The sequence below is a fragment of the Amphiura filiformis genome, chromosome 5 (assembly GCF_039555335.1).
Source record: "Amphiura filiformis chromosome 5, Afil_fr2py, whole genome shotgun sequence".
NCBI lineage: Eukaryota > Metazoa > Echinodermata > Ophiuroidea > Amphilepidida > Amphiuridae > Amphiura > Amphiura filiformis.
Window position 1 is genome coordinate 12,156,179 of NC_092632.1, and position 16,828 is coordinate 12,173,006.

Below are 16,828 nucleotides of genomic sequence, written 5' to 3' on the forward strand. Positions count from 1 at the left end.
TGTTGAGCAGTTGGAGGCTCAGATGGAAGTGACTGCTATGTCACAAACCCAGACAAACAAATTAAATTGCAACCTCTTTAACAGAATACCTCATATTAAATCCCTAATATACTACCGGTAAATATACTGTAAAAGTAGAAATTTTCGCGAGGTTTTTATTTTCGCGAATTTCGCGAGTGGACATAAAATCGCGAAAATATCTTCTCGCGAAAATATTGCTTTTTACAGTAATGCACATTAAAACTTCTTTTAAAACTTGTAAAAGAGTTGGTAGAGATGAGAGCTACTTCCAGAAAGTAAAGAATGCCCTCCCTATTGTTGTCAGATAAGCAAAATGCAAATACCTTAAATCCCAGCCTATTCACCAAGGTCCTTACCTTAAAGGGCATATATATTGCTTGGACAACATCATATCATTGGCAAGCTAATATTATGAGGACGATGAAAATGACTCTTTTTTTTTTTTTTTTAAGACGTTTAAAATTGATATTCTGCAAAAACCAACTGTAAACGGCAAGTTCCTTCGAACAAGACAGATTTGACCTGGAAAATAGTTGATGTCATAAAATGAAATATGCCCGCTTTGAAAGAATGGACTGTAAACACTCTCAATGCACAGAACGTACGTATACTGTTGTTGTTCTCAGAAAAAAGCTCTAATCAAATGTTTTTTAAACATATGGATAAAATCAGCTGCTTCTTTATTATATATATTGGTAAATAAGTGTCAACTTGTAATGTAATATAATTATTCTCTTCGAAATGAACTTGTTTTTGCAATAGATATGCCCTTTAAGTCCTAAAAAGTTTTCTCCCTCACTCTCTCTTATGTATTTGTTAACACTATTATCTAACTATCTATTGTATTCTCTATAGTTATTCTTTTCTTTTATCTTCCAAAACTTTATGCTTTTATTATTAAGACCAGCCATTATGGTGCTGGTTATGTATAAAAAATACATTCACATGTTTTTATTTCTGTGGTAGCTGAATTTAATGGAGAAAAATGCACAAATTTGTACAGTACTCTGAATTGTAAGTATCATAACACTAATGCCAAGAGTTTTCAGGTGATGTGTTTCCATGAAGCTTACCACATGTGTTTCAAACTAAATAATTTAATAATAATAAGTTACTAATATCACAAGAAGCACAATTGTGTTTAATGCTACATGTACTATGCTATGTCACTACAACAAAAGAACATTAAAATGTTTAATTTTTTCACTCATATGTGCAGTAACCTGTATTGATTTTCTATATCAGAAGGGTTACGTATCAATCGAGGGACTCATCGAATGGAACCACAACATCTATATGTTAAAACTTTATGGTTCCTTCCCTGACACATTTCGATGCCAATGTACCGTAAACGTTCACCTAAGGCGCTATATGGGCTCCCTTGACATAACTGGAATTTTATACACAAATGTAAAGTACCCTCCCATACAAATCCCACCAGCAAATAAGGGCACATACCCTTAATTCTTTTTGGGATTTTTAGAGGAGGGAGCTATCTATTTGTATATGAAATTTACCCCAAGGCAAAGGAGCCCAGGTGTGCCATTAGGCGAATGCTTATGGTATGTACATTTTGTGCAAGAAGTATAAAGATTGTTAGAAAATTTACTGTGATAAATAAATATGTATTTATTTATTTGGAAAACGCTTTTATAACAGCGGCACCCACCGTCTTGGTGGTGCATCCATATAAACAAAAGTTAACAAGCGGGCAATTCCAAGTACCATCATTCCGCAACGCGAAGATTGCACATGAATTCTTTTTAATGCAGTAGCCAATTAGGTAGGTGAATAGTATAATGGAAACTATATTTTGGGTTAGTGAAAGACTAAGGAAGGAGAAATTTTTCCAAACGATCCTAATTAGCATTTGCAAACTTCGTGTTGCGAAATGATACTTAGAATTGCCCAAATACAAACAGAAATACTAAAAAGAATACTAAAAATACTAAAATAAAAAGAATACTAAGTTGGCTTGCATTCATCGTCCGCCCGTGGGTCAAATGAAGTGAGGGAAAAAAAGAATGAAGCAAATAAAGCCAGCATCAACAGGCCTTGCCATCTAGATTTTAAAAGCTAGCATGATGCATGGCGAGTGATCGAATTTTCACAAATACCACTTGGATATAATCAAGTAGAGCTTTGGTCTTAAAACGGTATGTATTTGTGTTGAAATGCATGCAAAGCGCGCTAAAATTTGTAGTTTCTCCTCTTGGAGGGGGCACAGAATCGCTTAAAAGCTGAATTGGCTGATTGGATGGCTTTGGGAGATTCGTAGCGAGTGATATTTATTGTCTATGGCGAGTGGAAAATCGCTCGCTAGAAATCCAAGTTTGGGCGATCGCTCGCCTCAAATGGCAAGGCCTGCATCAAAAGCCAATTGGCCCCTGGGTGGAAGCCGAGTGCCAGCCACTTAAAACTACATCAATTGGATATATACATTATACAATAGACAAGACTGTAGTCAGTGTGGTGAAGAATTAATTACGGGGGTACTACACCCCTGTGGTAAATTTGTGACTATTTTGCATTTTTCTCAAAAAATAATAACACACTGGTAACAAAAGTTATGTATATTATTGGGGCAAGGAATTCAAGTACTACACTGAAATTTCAGTGACTCAAGACAAGCGGTTCAGTATATATGATAGGAAACAAGGTACATTCTAGCGGTACCTCTTTTCTTATCATAAATAACGTACCGCTTGTCTTGGGTCACTGAAATTACGGTGTAGTAATTGGATTCCTTGCCCCTATAATATACATAACTTTTGTTACCACCGTGTTGTTAGTTTTTGAGAAAAATGCAAAATTATACACAAATTTATTGAGGGGTGTAGTACCCCCTTAAGGAAATCATTACGTGCCTTCTATGTTCTTTTCAGTAAAGATTTACATGTGACATCAAAACAAACATTAGCAGTGTGAACTCACTTAGGAAAAGATGGTAAAATTGGGTGCAGTCACCCCAAGCAAGATAAATAATTTCTCATCAATGTTGCTTGTAATAAATAATTCCCATACATATAATAGACCATTCCTTTGTAAATAAACGTTTAAAAAAACACTGCATGGCAAAATGAACCATGTTTTGTGACAATTTCCAAGGAACATTAATTATTGTGCTTTTTGTACTCAACACAGCAATCGTAAAATTATCTATGTTGTACTAATAAAGTCAAAAAACCCTCAAAAGGTGACATGTTGCTGTAACTTTTTTGCCAACAATAATAAGTTGTTAATGCATACCACCTGTTGCTCGAGAAATTGTACAAACTAATGCACTTGTACTGAGATGTTGACTAGTGATGTAGCAAAAAGTATGCTTTACAATGACCGCGTTACTTGATGTGTTATGCATGACTGCCGTATTTGAGCTTATTTGGACATCGCCTGAAGAGCTAGTGTGATTGGTGGCTAGCAATATTTCCTTAATGGGCATCGATTTTTTAGAGGGAAAAACAAAAGATACAGTTACAATAATCTTTTGTTTTCAAATTTAAAAGAAGAAAATGTGATGTAAATTGAATTAAAACAAGGCGGTTCTCGAACCACGAGTCTCGCCTGCTTTCGCGACCGCCTGCTTTTGCAATTACTTTTGGTAGAGGTAAATGAATTTGGCGGTTATCGGCTGGGCACGATCCCGGGGGGGCACTCACATGTTAAGGTGGTACGGGTATGTGCGGCGGTCAAGGGTCCCTTTTTCAGGCTCTCCCGCAGTTCCTTAAGCCCCACATTTGGATCTGCTCCAGTTCTTTGAGCCAAAAACTCTGACAATTTTAGCTCTTTAAGCTCAAATTTGGAAATAATTTAGAAATTTTTAGCTCAACAGCCTATAATTTGGCCCTAATTTCAGTTCTTCAAGCCCCTATTTTGCCCGAAAATCAGTTCTTAGTTCCCAAAGTTCGCCTCGCTCATACACCCCTACCAAAATTTAAGTTGAGTGCCCCCCCCCCGGGGGCACGATTATCTGGCTGATGATGACTGTACCCACCAAGTTTCATGCCCATACGACAGTTTCTACCAATTTGACCTCAGATGACCCCTGGTGGCCTCGAAATGACGTTCCAAAATTTGGGTTTTAAATGTTGACTGTACCCACCAAGTCTCATGCCCATACGACAGGTTTTACTAATTTGACCTCAGATGACCCCTGGTGACCCCAAAATGACCATCCAAAAATTTGGCTTTAAATGTTGACTGTACCCACCAAGTTTCATGCCCATGCAACAGTTTTTACCAATTTGACCTCAGATGACCCCCGGTGACCTCGAAATGACCTTCCAAAATTTTGGCTTTAAAATGTTGACTGTACCCACCAAGTTTCATGCCCATACGACAGTTTTTACTAATTTGACCTCAGATGACCCGTAGATGACCTCAGTGACCTTGACCCACCAACCAATACAAACCGGTTCTGTCTCGGGTCAAGATGCATCCACCCACCAAGCTTGAGGAACGTGCGACTCCAAGTCTCTGAGAAAATAGGCGGAAGGCAAACTTTAAAGGAAATCTGTACCATAAACTAATCAATGGCTAATATAGTTATATACCCCTAAATTAAACATACCAGACGGTCTATATGAATTTCGGAATATTCCTAACAAAGAAAATTCATGGAAGCCGCCATGATAGCTGCTTGCGAATCCTTTCTGCCACAAGCGGTAGTGTAACCTTTCACACAGACCCGCGGCGAGTGTGTGTTGCTATGGCATTCGCAACCCCCACAGCGAATTTTGGTTTTTAGTGCTGTTTTTACTTTTCGTTCTCAAAAGACATTGTTGATCATAAGTATTACTTAAAATACATTTTTTATGTTCTTCTGTAGTTTTATGGGTAAAATTGTCGCTTTTCTTTTGAACGAATGTTGAATCTGAACTTTGGTAGTATTCGCTTGTGTCACCAAAGTTCACGAGGGACGAGACTCGTGGCACGGATTTCGCTGGTTTCAAAATCACGGTACCGTTACAGCGTAATAAAATACATCGGGTATCAATATGGCCGCCCCCATGGATTACAAACTGATCGCTGATTGTCGTAAGGAATTAAGAATTTCTCCTTTATTTGGACGTATATAAGCTTGGGACTTTTACTGTTTGTCGTTTTTATTATTACTGCAACTATATAGCCATTGATTAGTTTATGGTACAGATTTCCTTTAACCAAAACTTTCAAAATTTGTCACACACACACACACACCCCTACCCCCACACATACGGAAAAGTGATTATATAGTCTCCTGCCTTATCAGGCGAGACAAAAATGAAAAGTGACAGTTATGAATGAGGTTAATGACTTTGCATCAGTTATTTTACGGGTATTGTGAAATGTCTAAACATTGTGCTTTGGACCTCAAAATATCCCCCTATGTGGGAGATTAAGGTCATGTGGGTATATGGATTTAAACAGGAATAGACCATTGTTGACCTTAATTTACTGATATTTTCACTTGACTCTGTAAACATGGTGCATATCTGCAATTGAGACAGGGTTTTTGATGTCCTTACTCCTGGAATTAATCTGGAATATGCACACTTTCAATCATATGTGCCCTGAGACTTTTTCCAGACCTAAAATTCTTCTTACAAACTGCACATTGAAATGGTTTTTCTCCAGTGTGCTTATATAAATGCTGCTTCAGATTGCTGGAATTCACAAACCCCATACCACACTCATTACACTTGAAAGGCCTTTCTCCTGTGTGGACTCTCATGTGAACATCAAGATTTTTCTTTTCTTTGCACATTTTGCCACAAACTTCACAACAGAATTTAGCCACCTGCCTGGTTGATTTCTCTCCATGGTTCCTTTCATGTTTTCGTAACTGCCGTTTTGATGACAAATTGTCCCCACAAAATTGACACAGCATTCCAGTCTTATGGGTAGTTTCTATGTGGTTATCACAAAATTCTTGAGTGTAAAAGCTCTTTTTACAGTAAGTACATTTATGTAACTTTGTTAAGTCTTGATGAGCCTTGCTTACATGTGCCTCTAAACCCAACGCAGACAGACACTTCTTGCCACAAATACTACATGGCAGAGGTTCCTTGGTACATCGTCTATACTTGGTGTGATTGTGAAATGACTTTTCCTCTGCAAAATTTTTACAACAAATAAGACACTGAATATTTTTCAGGCACCTCTTCTCGTGTCTAGAGAGCATCTTTTTCCCAGTAAATTCCCTGCCACAATACTGACATGCATTAGTCATGTGGTTTTTTATATGGTTCTGCAAATATGCAAGTCGTGTGAATGTCTTGCTGCACACTGTACATGTAAATGATTGTTTCTTGCGGCAATTCTCCAAACGTCCCTTGAATCGTTGTTGCTTGCAACATTTCTCCATATGTCCCTTCAAATACAATTTGAGAACCATCTTGTTACACAGTCTGCAAGGCACACCTGCGTTAGTTTGGCTGAGATGAAATTCTCTTTTATGGTCCCTCAGATTATTCCTTTGACTGAATCTCTTCTTACAAATACTGCATTCAAATGGATTGTCAGTTGATGAATCAAACTGATGGGATGAATCATCACCATCACATTGTTGTTGGGATGATATCTGCTGATTTTGCGTTTTCTGTGTAAATAAGTCACTTTTGGCATTATAATGTTCACCTGCTGACATTATTGGATTGCATCTACTGGTTGGTAATGCATCACCATTGGGTACATTATCAAGCATATCCACACTTGATAGGTTTTGCTCATTGATGTTTCTTTCTACACCATGGGAGCCTGAAGTGTTGATAGGTATTGCCAAATGACCTACTAAAACACTTGATACACTTGCAATATTGCAAACTTGATCATTCACAATGTTAGGAGAACTGAAACCTGTTGACTGTTGGTGGATTCTGGTTCCCTCAATTTGGGTGACATTTGGTGTGACTTGAATATCTGCAATTCTATCAGAGCCCACATTTGTTGACTGCAGATGAAGGTATTTGCTTCCCATTGATTGGGTCAAGTTTGACATGGCTTGACCATTTGCAATGCTATGTGTACTTGTTGACTGTTCATGGATTCTGTTTTCCATTGAATGGGTGAAGTTTGGCATGGCTTGTCTATTCGTGATGCTATGTGCACTTGTTGACTGTTCATGGATCCTGCTTCCCATTGATTGGGTCAAGTTTGGCATGGCTTGGTTATTTGTGATGCTATGGGCACTTGTTAACTGTTCATGGATTCTGCTTTCCACTGATGGGGTGAGGTTCGACATGACTTGTCTATTCATAATGCTAGGAGCACTTGTTGATTGCTCATGGATTCTGCTTTGCATTGATGGGTTGAAGTTTGGCATGGCTTGTCTATTCATAATGCTATGGGCACTTGTTGCCTGTTCATGGATTCTGGTTTCCACTGATGGGGTGAAGTTTGGTATGGCTTGTCCATTGCTAGCTGTTAAATAGCTGGTGTTAACTCGATTCATATCATCATTCATGATTTGAGATCCCAAATATGTTGACTGCAGAATACAGGGTCTACTCTCCATTGATGAAGCAAAGTTTGGGCTGACTTGAGCATTCACAATGCTATGAGAACCCATATTTGTTGCCTGAGGAAAGCATCTTGGTTCCATTGTCTGAGTCAGATTTGGAATTGCTTGAGATGATGAGACCTGCTGTCTTGATACACCTGTAAGCAAATGCATTAATTGATCCCTAGTTGCTGCTGCTTGTCTCTGTACAAGCTGTTGGATAGGCATGTTGATACCTGCAGGAAAATCAACATTTGAAGCCGCTTGAATTTGGCTTTGCATTATTTGGGGCAGAGTTGGCATCAATAGAGGTGCTGGTAACTGATGCATTGCCATATTTGTGAGTGATAATGTATTACTACCTCCTGGAGGAAGTAAATATTGTATGCCCTGTTGAGCTGGTAGGACCCCCTGCCCCGGTCCCGGCACCAAGCCCGGTCCTGGTATCCAATTACATGTGCCCAATGATGCTGGCCTGATATTCTGATTATTCAATAAAACAGCCTGAGGATCCTGCGCACCATTACTATTGTCCTTACTTTGTACCAAATATGCAGTGTTTAACACACCCTGGTTATTACTAATGTTACTGTTCATTTGCGATACTTGATAATGGGCAGAGTATAAGTTATTGAGGTCAGTTCCTTCAATACTGTTTTGTCCGTTGATTACACTTGATGGCAAAGTACTTTGACCTACTACCGGGCCTACTTCTTCATTAAAAGATGCAGCATTTCCAATCCTTATTTCTATCTCAGATTCAGAAGCACTGCATGGAAATACAAGATTGGTGGATTCCTGTTTAGGCATTATAGTGTTGTCCACTCTATGCACAAAATAATCAGATGCTTCTATGCTATCATTAGTAGACTTTGTGAAATCATAGCTGACTTGACTCCTAAGAGATGGCTGGTTGGAAGAATTGCTTGTGTCACATGCAGTACTAGCCATGGTGTTATGTGACACTTCATCATATGATGATACACTCAGAGATTCCTCTTTGATCTCAATACCGCTAGTAGTGTGGTTCCTCTGGTCCAAGCTGCTTTTGTATCTAAATTTCAAGTACTTCTTTTCATGTCTCTTCAAATGTCTTTTGAAGATAGGGAAACCCCACAGATGTCTACGGAAACTTGCTCGGCAATACTTGCATCTATACCTCTTGCTAATACTACTCAGAGCACCAATTTGGTGTTTAGTGCTATTGGCTGAACGAAGGGATTCTACAGGCCTACCCTTTTCACTTTCACCATGACTAATTTCTACTACAGACCTAGTCTTTTCACTATCTTGATGTCCAATTTCTACTACAGACCTAGTCTTTTCACTATCTTGATGTCCAATTTCTACTACAGACCTAGTCTTTTCACTATCTTGATGTCCAATTTCTACTACAGACCTAGTCTTTTCACTATCTTGATGTCCAATTTCTAATACAGGCATACTCTTTTCACTTTCTTGATGTCCAACATCTACTGCAGGCCTACTCTTATCACTTTCTTGATCTCCAGTTTCTAACACAGGCCTACTATTTTCACTTTCTTGATCTCCAATTTCTAACACAGGACTACTTTTTTCACTTTCCTGATCTCCAATTTCTACTTCCAGTATACTCTTTTCACTTTCCCGATGTCCAATATCTGTAATGCCATTCTGCTGCTTCTCCTTCTGTTTTCTTTTCAAATCGTAACTGCTGAACGTTGTTGATTCACTATTATCATCTTCATTAACAAATTCACTTTCATTTTTAAGTGCCTTTGTTAATATACAGACCAGCAACCTTTGCAGCCACTGGACATTCTGAATTGTATCTTCTTTATGTCCTTTATTACCAACATCCCTAAACAACAATGCAATAAAAACATGTAGAGACATACCCCTTCTTACTTTCTTCTTAGAATTTGAATATGGGTAAAAATGGTCTTCGACATTTAGCTGACAAACTGTTTTTACAAAGTTTTCAATCCTCACCCATCCAGATTTAGAAACATGGCAGTTCAATCCTAAAAATTGTTTAACAATATTGATGTCTAGATAGTTATCTTCATATCTTTCAACATCACTGTAGCAAAGAAGCTCCTCCCACATAGCATCTTTGAGCTCCTGCCTGTTCATTGTGATCTACCTGCTTCTACTATCTTGTCCACTGGAGATTGTTTTTCAGCATTCCACTTAAGCAAGTCTGCGGTGTTTACTCAGGTGATGAGTTCTCTGTAAGGAAAATGGTTAAAGGTGCATGTAGTGACACTCATAAGAAAAGCTTCAACATGTTCAATGAAGATACTGATTCCAGTGCTGTATCCAGAGTGCAACTTTGGGGCAAAGTGAATAGTTTGATAATTGTTTTTTCGTGTTCATTGAATCACTGAGTGGATATGTTGGATTTCAAAGTGAACAAGCAAAAAGATTAAAGGTCTGCATGAAAGGATGCTATTGATTTGAGGTACATGTCAAGAACACACTCCTAAAGACAATCTCTAAGAAATGTCCTCTGCAGAGAAGACAAATTTTTGCCAAAAAAAGTGAAGGAAGTCATTAAAATCAAACAAGAGACCAGCCCAACCCTAAATAGGGACAGGCCAAGAACTTCCCAGAATCACAAAGGACAGAAGGATATTGTCAAGATCTAGAAACACTAGAGAATCATCAGGTAGTTACCAACAGCATTACAGCGTAATGCTGTTGGTAACTACCAATTTAATTTACACTGTTGGTAATTTACACTGCTGATAGCTGCTGATGACGGAGAATGGTTTCTCTGAAATATTTGGTTCAAATAAACAGTGAGTATTGTTGACCAGTTTTAAAATCTACTTTTAATGTCTATTCCCAAGGCATAAATCTCTTCATTCATGAATTACATGGATGTTTATGTCTATTTAAACACATCCCTCCATTGTACATACTAGGGATGGGTTTTTCCGTTTTTTTTTCTACACGTTTAACGCATCAGAGATGCGTGCGTTTAACATATTAGCACACATTGATCCAGCCCGTCTGGCGACAAGATTTCAACTTTCAACTGTTGATCAGCATTGAAAAATGGAAAATTGAAGGTTGAAAATGACTTGTGTGTTACACGTTTACCACAATTGCTAAACGTTTAATGGATCATGCGTGCGTTTAACGGTACATGCGTTTAATGTTCCCATGTCTAGAACATACACATGTACAAAGATTGTCAATGTTTTATGACAATATATATTCTTGAAGAGGTTCATTAGGTTTGTATTTTGGAGCTCACCGTATCAGAGAATCAATACAAGCATGGAACACTATGAACAGAGACAAGGGGACATGTCACATTATACTATTCTCTTTTGAGCTCACTCATCTGAGTGCTAGAGTGCCCTCTATTGATGTGAAGAGGTTGGATTGACAAACATTACTCTGAAGGTGGCTTTCATCCAAGATGGTCAAAACTGTCAGCATTACAGCGTAATGCTGTTGGTAACTACCAATTTAATTTACACTGTTGGTAATTTACACTGCTGATAGCTGCTGATGACGGAGAATGGTTTCTCTGAAATATTTGGTTCAAATAAACAGTGAGTATTGTTGACCAGTTTTAAAATCTACTTTTAATGTCTATTCCCAAGGCATAAATCTCTTCATTCATGAATTACATGGATGTTTATGTCTATTTAAACACATCCCTCCATTGTACATACTAGGGATGGGTTTTTCCGTTTATTTTCCTACACGTTTAACGCATCAGTGATGCGTGCGTTTAACATATTAACACACATTGATCCAGCCCGTCTGGCGACAAGATTTCAACTTTCAACTGTTGATCAGCATTGAAAAATGGAAAATTGAAGGTTGAAAATGACTTGTGTGTTACACGTTTACCACAATTGCTAAACGTTTAATGGATCATGCGTGCGTTTAACGGTACATGCGTTTAATGTTCCCATGTCTAGTACATACACATGTACAAAGATTGTCAATGTTTTATGACAATATATATTCTTGAAGAGGTTCATTAGGTTTGTATTTTGGAGCTCACCGTATCAGAGAATCAATACAAGCATGGAACACTATGAACAGAGACAAGGGGACATGTCACATTATACTATTCTCTTTTGAGCTCACTCATCTGAGTGCTAGAGTGCCCTCTATTGATGTGAAGAGGTTGGATTGACAAACATTACTCTGAAGGTGGCTTTCATCCAAGATGGTCAAAACTGTCAGGTTAGTAAATAATTTTTTGTTTGGACAAGATGAAATGTACAGTATGAATTGTAGTATCCTCGGAATCTAATATCAACATAGCAACAGCAACACTCACACACTCATATACATCAACTGGCAACACTCTGGGCAGATTGGAGATGGCCACCAAGAAGAATAACACCAACAGATGTTCTGATATTTATATCATTTATATGCGTCCCTGTGTACCGTCATTTACAAATATTACATGAATATGTATAGTTATACACATACCTTCATCAAAGAAGCTTGACTCTCAAGTGGCAAAGTGATTTACTGGCAGTAACTGCTGTCTCTGTGTTGAATCATTATATACGCACCCAACTTTTCAATCTGCATAAACGATAAATAACAACAAAGTTACAGAGGTGGAACCAGAGGGGCCGTTGGGCCCGACCCCCCCCCTCTTGACAGCTAAATCATGCAAATCAGCCTGTTTGGGATTATATCAGCCACTCAGTCCTCTCTTTGCTTACAATTTAGACATTAGGCCCCTTCTTTTTAGAAATCCTGAATCCCACCCAAGTTATATAGCAATTGGATGTAATAATAAATAATATTTCAAATATATACTTAGGTTGGATCCCAAGAACCATTCCTACATATAATTTGCATGACACACATCCGTTTGAGAATTATTCCAAAATAGTGCACCCCATCCATCCAAATGTGAATTGAGAGTTTGATCATAACTGAAAGTCTGATGATTTACATGCTCAACACCATGGCCTTTTATGAAATAATGTGATTTTTTCCCTCCAATTCACATACTGATTATTTCAAAGCATTAATGCTGATCTGTACCAGTGCCGCCGACAAAGGGGGTTATGGGGGTGCGTTACCCCCGGGCCTGGGGTCCTAGGGGACCCGTAAAAAGTAAAGCAAAGGAAAGGGACCTCAGGGACCCGTAAAAAATTAAAGAAAAGATACTTTGGCATCTTTTCTTTCGGGCTGACTAGGGTATCTTTTCTTGTTTATTAGGCCTAAGGTATCTTTTCTTTGCATTTTACGGGCCCTCGGATCAAAGGGGCCCATGCGTTCATTTAACCCCCGGGCCCGGAATTGCTCTCGGCGGCACTGATCTGTACACACTTTTGATACCTTTTTATACAGCCTTTTTGAAACCTTTGAATTTATTGCTGATTTGCCCTCCTCTAAAATATATTTTAAAAAATAACCGGCAAAACAGTAATGATTTTGTAGGCAATTTTGAAAAAACTCCAGGGGGAGGATGTCTCTTCTGGCTTCCCCCAGAATGGCCAATACAGTCGCATTTGCTGCCAAATTGTTGGACAAAAAATCAAAAACTTGGATGCACCCCTGTTGACACCCATCCAGAAACCACAGCCCTTTGTGGGAGCAAGCAATGAAGGGGTCAGATGGGAAGCAAAATACAAATGGCTGAAAATCTCTGACAAATAGGGTAACATAATGCTTCCCTCATCTCCACAGTCTATTCAATCTGCAATATCTGAAAAACTTTTAAGGCAAGTCAGAGCATATGTATTGGAGGAGATGACCTAGAGGTATTGGCCTTCAAATTCCATGTTCTCTCTTATGAAATTGACAAATTAAAAAAATATTCTCTCTAAATTGAATTTATAGAGAGATACTTTTCTTTTAATTTTTCAACCAAACTGTTTCATGAATGCTGTCAATACCAAGGCCATTGTTATAGAGACATTGTTTACAGTATTTGTAGAAGACCTCTAATTAAAGGTCCCTCTTTTGGAAAATGAAACACCTCAGTGACATTAATTATCACATAAATAAAGCTATCACAAATGAGGAACATTGTTATGGACTCAAGGCTTAATATAAGGGGTGTCATTTGTGCCTCATGAACCACAAGACCTATTGGCAATATAAACAACATTATTGGCTTTCTTAACTCCTTTCCAGTAATTTCAAGTGTAGTTTTTTTAGTTATTAAAACTGATGGTTTAATATGGCTCCTGGCATCCCACTCATCTTAAAAAGTCAATGGACTCATCAGTGCAGATATGGACACTATAATTTACTAAATAAATGACCAATCATAATAATATACAATCAGGTTTATCATAAATATAATGAAACACTCACAAAGGCTTTGATAATATTCCTCCTCATTTGAGACAGTAAGCTTGAATATGTGTACATCTGAGCAGGAACATCATCTGTAAGAAATGCAGACATAATTTTATTACATTATTATTTGGTTTTCTTTCTTTTTTGTTTCTTTTTTATAGAGGCCCTGCATGCTTTTATCGATTGGCTCCAAATAAAGGATTTGAACTGGTGTCCTTCACCGTAATCATAGCGCAGTACAGTCCATTCAATCAAATGTTGTCATCAACCTATTTGATCGAAGTGCATTTCTTAATGTGTGTGAGACAAACTGTCGCGGTTTATTGCAATCATGCTTTTGTTGAATGCATTTGAGTAGTTCACCATATTTACGGTATGATACGTCATATGCACAACCTCTATTATTTCATATTTCATATAAACACAGCCATGGAGTTGTATCACACGGCGGAGCTAGCGTGAGTACCAAGAATTACGTCGCCTGAATAGGCCGGTAGGTTAATCGATTATAAAGCGCATCGGAGAGGTCTAATTTCATTGTCATTAAAGGTTTACCCAAGCATGTCAAAATGCAAATCAAATACCCTGCTCTTTTAATGTGCGCAGGCAAGTGTCCAATGATTCCTGTATGGGTTGCTTCGTGCCACTTAATAAGCTGATACCACGCATTGGCTTTTTGCGTGGTTAATTCATAATTTGTCATTTTTAAATTGCACAAGTTTCCATATAAACACAGCCATGGAGTTGTATCACACGGCGGAGCTAGCGTGAGTACCAAGAATTACGTCGCCTGAATAGGCCGGTAGGTTAATCGATTATAAAGCGCATCTGAGAGGTCTAATTTCATTGTCATTAAAGGTTTACCCAAGCATGTCAAAATGCAAATCAAATACCCTGCTCTTTTAATGTGCGCAGGCAGGTGTCCAATGATTCCTGTATGGGTTGCTTCGTGCCACTTAATAAGCTGATACCACGCATTGGCTTTTGCGTGGTTAATTCGTAATTTGTCATTTTTTAAATTGCACAAATTTCCAAATAACAGTTCCTATGCTCATGATGATTAAACTTCTTATATCAAATTTGGTATCAACCTTCGAAGGAAAGTGTATAGAAAATTATTATATAAATCATTTTGCCATAAACTCATCAGACTCTGATTAAATGGAGATGGAACTAGTGGCGACCTTTTAATTTGGCTGTGTTTAGTACTGTTGCTCATGCATGTTGTGATCAAACAAGAACTCCTTTCTACACTAAGCCAAAAAAGAAACTTATAATTTTTCACAAGGTCATATCTTAAAATCCTCTCCATAAAAATGAACAAAAATTGCACACATGATTACTTCAATACTCTACTCTAAACACTGGTCAGTAACCAAACAGTTGTCCAATTGACACAACAGCAAAATACACTGACATGCAACACCTTCCTGGACCACATTCACAGCACAACAGATTCTTTGGCTGGGTTCCAATTTTTCGCCTGTACATGAACAAAAATTACACACAGGATTACTTCAATACTCTATTCTAAACACATGTCAGTAACCAAGCAGTTGTCCAACTGTCACAAAAGTAAAATACACTGACACGGAACAGCTTCCGGGATCACATTCACAGGCGAATAATTGGAACCCAGCCAAAGAAATCTGTTGCGCTGTGAATGTGGTCCAGGAAAGTGTTGCAAGTCAGTGCATTTTGCTGTTGTGTCAGTTGGACAACTGCATAGTTAGTGACATGTGTTTAGAGTAGAGTATTGAGGCAATCCTGTGTGTAATTTTGGTTAATTTTGATAGACAGGATTTTGAGATATGACCTTGTGAAAAATTATAAGTTTCTTTTTTGGCTTAGTGTATAATACAGTATATCACTTAATTACTTTCATAATCTTCAGATGAATGATCCTATGTCATGGACCCAACTCTCACAACTGGAGCCCCAGTTATTCAGCAGCCAATTACCAGTGACTGTGAGAAAAAGAAACAATTATTAATCAGCAACTTGTAAAAAGGAATCTTCACTTTGAAGTTCACAAGCTGAACTGTGCTCCGGTATGTATATAAATTAGCTCAGTACATGTATATCATGTCAAGCATGGTAGACTCAGTGGCGGCGCCACGGGGGGCAAATTCCCCCAGTCAGAACTCTTGCCCCCCTGTTGCCCCCCCAGTAAAAACCCAAAATTACGACAAAAACCCAACATTGATTGGTGGGGAAGGGGGAGGGTTGGGGTGTTAGGAAAGGGTTTAGGCTTGTCACCAAAGAAACCTCCACTTTATCACGTTAACAATAACGGAAATAAGGCAATAATATAGTGTACGTTTTCCATAAGTGTCCCAACACATTTTGGCCATGGTTGTATTTGAAAAGTTGAAAAAATCATCTAATTTCAGTTTTTTGCTTATAACTCAAAAAAGTAATTATGATATTGACACCAAATTTGGAGCAGTAAGAGATCCTATCATTTTGCTTGACCACAAAAAATATAAATGGCTACATTTTAAATTTAGGGACTGGTCACTTTAAAAGTCTTAAAGCCATATTTTTGGCCATGTTTAAGTTCACTATTCGTCACTTTAATTGTCAAAAAGTTAGGTTTTAAAATGACAAATTATTGTTTTCACCAATTAAAATCTTATATTACAGTTATAGAAGAAAATAAAATTTATCACAACATCTCGTGATCAAAAAACAAATAAAGGAATTGAACCCATGCACACTTGTTTTTCCAATTTAATGCTGTCTACCTCAATTGAAGTAACGGAGTAAATCAACTTGTTAGCATTACTTTAGACTACATACAATAATGGATGAACAAGTACAGTGTGTTAGCTCAGTTGATGCTCTGCTTTTATTTGTGATCTTATTTATGAAAAAAATTCCTACACTTTTTCATTTTCATTTCAACAGAAATTCAGTGATGTGAGAAATTATTTATTTTAAAAAGAAAGCAAAAAAAAAAAATTAAATCGTTAGGAATTGAACTTGGACTTTTTGAGTACAAGACAGACGACTTATCAACCGAGCTAACATGTTCAAGTG

At 37.8% G+C, this 16,828-nt stretch overlaps 1 long non-coding RNA gene across 1 annotated transcript; it reads right to left on the bottom strand.

Moving 5' to 3' along the window:
• Positions 1 to 8,945: 8,945 nt before the first annotated feature.
• Positions 8,946 to 15,747, bottom strand: LOC140151809 (uncharacterized). Its single transcript, XR_011858963.1, has 4 exons — positions 15,666 to 15,747; positions 13,802 to 13,875; positions 11,951 to 12,049; positions 8,946 to 9,712 (listed from the first exon to the last, which is right to left on the bottom strand). It is a non-coding gene; the product is annotated as an uncharacterized lncRNA (long non-coding RNA).
• Positions 15,748 to 16,828: the final 1,081 nt, after the last annotated feature.